The sequence below is a fragment of the Eucalyptus grandis genome, chromosome 9 (genome assembly GCF_016545825.1).
Source record: "Eucalyptus grandis isolate ANBG69807.140 chromosome 9, ASM1654582v1, whole genome shotgun sequence".
NCBI lineage: Eukaryota > Viridiplantae > Streptophyta > Magnoliopsida > Myrtales > Myrtaceae > Eucalyptus > Eucalyptus grandis.
Window position 1 is genome coordinate 7,590,227 of NC_052620.1, and position 8,523 is coordinate 7,598,749.

General features: G+C 38.1%; 1 long non-coding RNA gene across 1 annotated transcript; it reads left to right on the forward strand.

Moving 5' to 3' along the window:
* Positions 1-5,519: 5,519 nt before the first annotated feature.
* Positions 5,520-6,416, forward strand: LOC104428658. Its single transcript, XR_005546701.1, has 2 exons — positions 5,520-5,729; positions 6,063-6,416. It is a non-coding gene; the product is annotated as an uncharacterized LOC104428658 (long non-coding RNA).
* The last annotated feature ends 2,107 nt before the right edge of the window (positions 6,417-8,523 follow it).

An 8,523-nucleotide genomic window follows, 5' to 3' on the forward strand; every position in this document is an offset into this window, starting at 1 on the left:
AGGTTGATCGCCCACCTTAGCGTCACCTTTGCCATGGACTCGCTGGAACGTTAATTCGGTGAGTTTATCCTCTAATCCCTGCTTAGTAAGTTAATTATGCTTAAGGGGTGTTTAGATTAGTCTAATTAGGTTTAGGTTGTTAGATTAGATTATTTTAATGTAAATTAGATTAGTTGTATGATTATTTTAATGAATGTTTAATTATAGCTAATTGTATGATTAAATTAGTGTAATCTAGTTTAAGACATAATTAATTATTTTTAATTATTTATTTATTTCGAATTTTATAAATATTATTTTAATAAATTATATTAATATAATATAATATTTAATTATTAAATTTTCGGAATTAAATTTAATTATTTAATAATTTCGAAAATTTGACGGGATGGCTAGTTGTTAGAATTTCGTTGATAGCAGCAATGCGGTCGGTTTGTGTTAATTGTATATTTAAATTGAGAAATTGAGTGATTGATGATTATGGTTAATTATTCCAAAAGTGTGGCATTGAGTGATATCGATGAAGTTGTAGTATTTAACTTGAAAATACTCGGTGTCGGCTTTTGGCACTGTATTTGGTTTGTAGGACCAGTTTGAATCGATTGATTGATTAGATTGAGTGTATTGACGTTTATGTGGGGATTTATCCCAAAATTGATTAGTGTCGGTATTCAATCGGAATTTAATTGTGAAAGGTTATGAGTGGATCTAGAAAATCATCGAAGCTCGGTTGTACCCTATTGGATCGTGATATACCACCGAATTGGGAATCGGTCGTGCCCACTAGGGCCGTAATTCGCCACCTGACAAAGGTCGCGCCCGTTAGGCCGTAAATTTCCATCCGATAAGGGTCGCACCTAATAAGGCCGTAAACCGCCACCTATTAAAGATCGCGCCCATTGGGCCGTAATTTCTCACCTAAAGATAGGTCGTGTCCTTTGGACCGAGAATTATAGCTGAGGATTGAATAGATTTGGCTCGTTGAGCCGAGAGTAAGATTTGAGTTGGAATTCTTGGGATGACCAGAGAGTGGTTTTATCGACATGTAATCGACTTAGTTGATTGATCAATGCTTTCGATCTGAGTGAATTAATTGAGTGAATGAATTGATGGTTTGGTTGTATCATCGTTTGGATCGATCGATCGATTGATTATTGAAATGTACTAACGTGTAGGAATGGACTAAGGCGAGGTAAGTCCTCTATCCTATTTGTGTGGCTAAAGCGCCCTGAGGTGTATTTTCTTCCTAATCGGGTCTTAGAGGGTATGACTCACTGATACATTGTCTCATCCTAGTTGTGGGATAATATTTTCAGGTCCTTAGATGGCGGTCGTGGAGGACTCGAAGCCATGGACATTTGTGAAGGTGAAGACCAAAGAATTGGCGAACATGTCTGACAAGTTGTTCATATGATAGTTCCCTAGTTGTTGAGCCTGCCTATTTTGTAGACAATCCAGTGTTGTATATAAACCTATGTGTTTATAAGAAGGCTTGTTTGGTTGTGATTAATTGTCTGCTTTTCTATCCCAAGTTAAATGTTGTCAGTGGATTTATTTCGCTTCCGCATGTGCAATAAAAAAAGGGGGGGGTTGGCGACGTGTCCTGGGAAGTCGCATTTCTATCGATCGCAGTGGGATATGCGCGTGCTCGAGGTTCGGGGCATGACATAGTATACCATGAGACAATTGTTGTGGGAGTGATTTGGGACTGGTGGGAATGCATGAATTATATACCCAAATGTTCACTAGGTATGCTTGAAAGTTTGGCTTAGAAAAACAGCCGAAGCAAATCCACGAGATGAAGGATTTTCTCCTTCTTTTGCAAGGAGGAAGGAGAACTTCCTTGAAATTTGCTGATTTGAAAAAAGATATTATTTTAAATATTTTTTCTATTATCTAATCTATTAATTTGCACTTGTCTAATGTTATTTCTTTTTCTCATTAGAAATGGATCAAAATGATAGAGAGGAAATTTTCACCATTCTTATATTAGAGGAGATGAGCCTTCAAATGTTGCTTTTGTGTATGATGTATATGCTAATAGTGTCCACTGCTGCTGAAAGGCACTATCGCAAGCATATATTGAAGGATCGAACATTTATCAGAATCCAAGCTTGTTTAGATCACCTTGACCGCCTCATTAAGAGCAATGACTTCAATTGTGTGGAACAACTTAGGATGGATAGATGTACATTTACTCTATGCGAGTTGGCATGTACAATTGGTGGGTTAAAAGAAGATGGACTTGTAACTATAGAAGAACAAATGGCCATGTTTCTACATATACTTGCTCATCACATGAAAAATCGAATCATCAAGTTCAAATTTATGAGGTCTGGGGAGACAATAATTAGGTTTTTTACTTAGTTTTAAATGCGGTGATAAGAATGCATAGTGTGCTTCTTGTCACATCTGAACCAATTCCAGAGGAATGTGCCAACGAGAGATGGAAGTGGTTTAAGGTATGCTTGTTATGCTATTTCATGGACTAATTTAATACTTTAAAGAGAATGTTATTTTATTAATTTTATGTTTCTAGGGTTGCTTAGGAGCATCAGATGGCACATTTATAAGGGTACGTGTTCCAGAGGTTGATAAACCGAAGTACCGAAATAGAAAGGGTGAGATTGCGTCCAATGTATTAGGAGTTTGCTCACGTGACATGAGATTCTTTTATGTTTTACCTGGATGGGAAGGCTCAGCAGTAGATTCTAGAGTGCTTCGAGATGCTATAGTTAAACCCAATGGTTTAAAGATCCCCGTTGGTAAGATAAGCCTTTATCAATATATTGCATTCTATGTATTGTAGGTTTTAAAGGCTCTAAGACAATTAATAATATCATCATTTGTTATTAGGTAATTATTATCTTGTAAATGTTGGATACACAAATGGGGAGGGCTTTCTTGCTCCTTAAAGAGGTACTCAATACCATCTATCCGAGTGCATAGAAGGTCGTACACCAAATTCACTTGAGGAGTACTTCAACTTGAGGCATTCTCAAGCTAGAATGTCATAGAAAGATGCTTCGGTCTACTTAAGTTACAGTGGGCTATTCTTAGGAGTCCATCTTTTTATCCAATTATAACACAAGGTCGAATAATCATAGTTTGTTGCCTTCTGCACAACTTGATAAAAAGAGAAATGGCTATTGATCCAATTGTGGCACGGTTAGATGAAGTTGCTACCATTATTGAAGATGTGGAAACAATTGATGTTGTTGAGCCGTTGGATCATTGGGCAACATGGAGGCAAAATTTGGCAGTACAAATGTTTAATGAGTGGAATGCAAGTCGAGGACATGGAGGAGTTGTATGATTTTATATTATTTAAAAAAAAATCATTTGTTTTCCATTGTTGCAAGACTTGCGTTATAAGATTTTTTTTTCTCCATTTCTATTAGACCTGTGTAATATGGTGCTGGTTTGTCATTATTGAGACATACATTTCCTATATAATGTTTGAATTATGACTTTATCATTTTAAATTTGAAGCACTATGTTGTCTCTATCATTAAATTTTTAGAGACCGTTTGTTAACGCGATTAACTGTCATTGCATCCTCATGACAACTGAAAAAAAAAAAATGCGAATGAACTTTGGACTTTATGCTTTGTTCTAATTGGGCATTTGTTTGATTTGGTATTGGACTTGTGACAAAATGGAAACAATTGAAAAACTTGTAAGAGAGAAAAAGAATTCATGTTTCAAAGTGAATATATTAAAATTGATGTTATTCTAAAAACGTTCGATGTTGAAGGGGGTATCCAAAAGATTATTTCAATGGAACGAAAAAGATTATTACGATGCGTAATCAAGAAATTCGATGAGAATCTGTTAATTTGAAAAAATATATTGTTTTTGATGATTTTGTGAATATTAAACCTGCAAATTTGTACTTGCCTAATGTTATTGTTTTTAAAATATCTTAGTTTAAATTCGTAGTTCACCAAACGATAGATTGGATAAGATATGATGATATCCGACTTTAAATCCATATAGGATATGAGAATATCCAATTTTAAATCCGTAGTTCACCAAACAGTTGATGGGATATGAAGAAATCTATGGATTTCTTATTCTATCCAATTCAATCCTATCCCGTGTAGAAATCTGGACAACCAAACGCAGCCTTACGGTAATCGATCGCCAAACCCCTCTCTCTCTCTTTCTCTCTCTCTCCGTGCCTATGGAGTTAAAGAATGTTGTGCAGCTTGAAGAATTTGTATCCTCGCGCGTCGTTTGATTCCTGATACTTCGAATTCGCTGCATCGCACGCGGCTCTCTTGGCTTTTGTTGCATTTTCTGAAGTGGGTTCGGTCTGCTTTGATTGTTGGCATGATATATTTTCATGGGTGTGGGTCTGTTTTCCAGGGGTTGTCCTCTTGAGGTCCGCGTGGCAGTGCTCTTCGCGACTCCGCTATAGTTTTCCTTAAGTAGGTATTGGTTGATTGGGCATGGCCAAGTTCTATGTAGTCAGATGATTTTTCCTGTCGTGGGAGAGCAAACACTTGTTGGGTATTTTGGTTTGATGCTGCTTTATGCCTACATATGAACAACTACTGCAGGTTTACTTTTGGCAAATAGTTCAAATTTATTATGTTATGTCTTTCTCGTCGTTGGCCAATCATCTGATTTCAAATTCTATGTTTTGTTGATCTCTATGGTGGACCGTTTGTCCTGCCTATGGCTTCTGCAGATTGTGAATGCCGAGTATCCACCAATATAGTTTTGACTTTCTTGGTAGGATCATCATCTGTCTCGGCTTGAATTTGGCAGCATATTTTCTTGTTTTGCTCTGGAGAAATCTTCCAGAGTATTGAAGTAAATCTAGTTGGAATTGCTGCGAACTTATCCCTTGTATGTCCACCATCTACTTTAATGCTGGTGCTGGTGTGGTTTTCAGCTTCATGCTGTGTTTCTGCTAGAGATTGCTGTCAGAATAGATGTTTTCTTGGCTTGCTATTGTTGGTTTTTATTTGCTTATGAAATTAATGAGTCCTATGACTAGGAGCTTTATGAAACTACCACCTTTTAGTCCACTTGCTAAGGAGTATTACTTCCCTTGAAATTCTTGCCTACTCCTTGTTGACAAAGTGAGCCTACTATTTTTAATGGTTCTAATGCACCAACGTGGTGTACTCATTTTCAAAAGAAGAAATGTGAACTAATGTAGGTCAAGTAGTAGAGCTAAAATAAGAATTACAAGAATTACATTTCAAACATTTATCTAGTTCTGGAAAATATTTCCTATTTTGGAAAGATGCTAACTCAATCTCATCTAAGTTGTCTAGCTGATGCAATTTGTGCAATGCAATTTGGAAGTTTCTCTGCAGAATTGACTAATATTGGCATTTTACTATTTTATCTTAAAATCCCACTTTGTAGAGACCCTTCACTGGCTGTACTTCAATTTTGACTCTTTTCCCCTTAAGTTGCCATGTAATAGTAGTTCTTTCTTGGATTTCAGGCATATGGCATTAATATCGCATTTTTTACTACATATTTTGCAATTCATCATCATCATTTCACTGTTCTCTGCAGCAATTTAGCATTCAAGGATGGCAACTAGATCGGCAAATATGAAAGGTTTCTTCAAGCAGAAGAAGAATACAAAATCCACTTCCAGTAAGAAGGGCTCTTCCAAAAGATCACCAACTAATGCCTCAACTGTTGGTTCTAATGTGACTCAACCGCCTGCCTCGTATCCCATGGCTCCATTGACCTGAAAGGTCTCTCTCTTTCTCTCTCTCTCTCTCTCTCTCTCTCTCTCTCTCTCTCTCTCTCTCTCTCATATTTCATCTATAATGCTAGTTTTATCATAATGTCATGTGGTCCTGTGGAGTGCCTGGTTCTCTACATTGTACTCTACTGGGTTTTCTGAGGAAAATCCAGATGGAAGTATGATAATTTACAAACTGAAACTCGCTTGGTAGGAAGTCTCATAAAACAGTTTGAAGGTGGCTTATGAGAAAACAACTTAATGTTTGACAATTTCTTTTACTGCCCCCAGAAAGTATAGCACTCTTGTTGTTCACTGAAGTGGGTGGCCCATGACTTTGCAGATGATCACGACCAAGCAGAAGAAGTGCTGAGACAGTTTGACATGAACATGGCTTACGGACCATGTCTTGGAATGACTCGACCGTCTCGCTGGGAGCGTGCTCAGAAACTCGGTTTGAACTGTCCGACCGAAGTCGAGATCCTATTGAAAGGTGGTAGAGCTAGTTCTGAGTGTCTGTGGGACGGACGTGTCTAGAACTTTAGTAGGCATCCTCAATTTTCATTCTTTCCTGTTTGTAATATGTTGTAGACTCTCAAACGGTACCTTTAGTAGGCATCCTCAGTTTTCGGTGCACCCTGCTGCGCGCTTCTGTCTCCACAATTACAACGGCCAGTTGATTTATATTTATGATAAATCTGTCTCTAAATCTGTCTCTATGCTTAGTTTTTAATGCTAGTTAACTGAATTCTCGTGCTTGGAGACACGGTTCACTGGTTGGCTTTAGAGATAGGTGAATGAAACTTCTGCGAGATCGATTTGGGTGAACATGAGTACTGATTTTGTTGTACTGAACAGTTTCTTATGACCTCTGGCATCGATTTCAATCAACATTGTACCACATTAGAAGGTAAACCATGTGGTTTTGGACAACTTACAAAGTCAATGTGATGATCATACCTTCTCTTTCTTCTACACGTATGTCGATGTCTATCGCCTCTCATGATGTGCGGTTAGTGTAAGTCTGTCCTCCAAAGACCAAATGTCAAAAAACAAAATAAGACTAACTTATAATCCATGGAGAAAGCTGACCATACTTTTCGAAGATCCAAGAAAAAGTACGTACTTTTGCTGGAAACGATCATTTGTGCACGAACTTATATCCAGACAAAAATAACCTTATTTTTCAAATGACAAAAGAAAGGGTAAATATTTGTAAATGTCGACGGTCATGTCGGACGGCTATTCGCATGTGTTCCAAAGTTAGGGCTCCTTTTTCATTGATCCAATTTCAACATCTTGTACTGCTGAATAGGACATCTACGTTGCTTTTAAACTCAGCTCGATGACTCGTTGAGTGTTCCTTGATATCATTTTGACATCTATTGGTTTTGACCTAATCACACTATAAAACTACGTTTGGTAATTCAGATTTATATTAAGATAAGATAATAAATTATTCTATTTGATACTTTGTGACCTAGACCAGATAAATCCGGATAGATCTAGATAAAATGCTAGGTAAAAAATCTGGGATAGGGATGAGATAAACTCCGAGTAGATAATAAAAAGTTGAAATTAACTTAATAACCATGGTTCCATCAACACGAGGCGCATCCCTCCACCGGTGCCCTCTCCACCGGCGCCCTCTCTATCACTCACTCTGCTCATTGCTCTCTCTTCAAGAACGCCCTCCTCGAGCCCATCAAGATCGTCCCCTTACGACCTATGAAGCAAGGACACGTTGTCCGTGCTTCCGTGTCGTGTCCGACACGTGTCGGAGCATGTCGGACACGTCGACACGCTCGGACACGCAGTCAATGCGAGTCGGGTTTTCCGACACACGGTCAACTTTTATCGACACGCGTGTCGACGTGTGTCCGGATGAAGGGTGGAGGTGAGGGAGGGCGAGGGAACAGAAGTCACGAGCGCCGGCGAGACGGAGTAAAGGCCGCAAGCGCTGGTGAGACGGAGCCACGAACGGACCACCGTGACGGCGAGAGACGGCTAGAGAAAGAGCCGAACACAAAGAAGGGAGAAGGCAAACTCCCGCTGGCGAGACGAAGCCACAAACGGACCACCACGACGGCGAGAGACGGCCAAAGAGAGGTGAGGGCCACCACTATTGCAATGGATTGGCGACGAGAGGAAGAGGAGAGCGGGGAAGGGGGTCGTGCGGCACAGCAAGGAGGATAGGAAAAGGAGGGCTCGGCAGCTCGCTAGGGTTTTTCATAAAGAAATCCGAAAAAAATAAGAAAGGAGGTCTGATGGCGTGAGTGAGGGAGGGGGGAAGTGACAGCTCACCTGTCACTGTCAAGTGGGAGGAAAAAAAGTAAAATAAACATGAGGGTGGAGGGAAAAGGACGAACGAAAGAAGGAGTGGATTTTTGGGATTGTTTTTTAACCGGAAAATTAAATAAATGAAATTAAAAATGATTTCGAAAAATAAAAATATTAAATTTTGAATAATGATAAATTTTGGTTATTGTAGAAAATTATGGATTTATATAAATAAATTGATTCTAATTTCTTATTAATTTTTAGTTTCATCGATAACTTTTGTTAAAATTAAAAAAATGTTTTGTATTAATTATGAATATATTTTTGAATTTCAAATGAATTGATTTGTTAATATTATTAGTATAAATTTATTATAGGCTCTTTTTAAAATTAATTATTTATTTATGAATTTAAATTAAATTAATTAAAAATAAAAATATGCATTTAATATACAACGTGTCGTAACGTGTCGAAATTCTCTATTTTTTAGAAATGACGTGTCGATGTGTCGTGTCGCGTGTCGG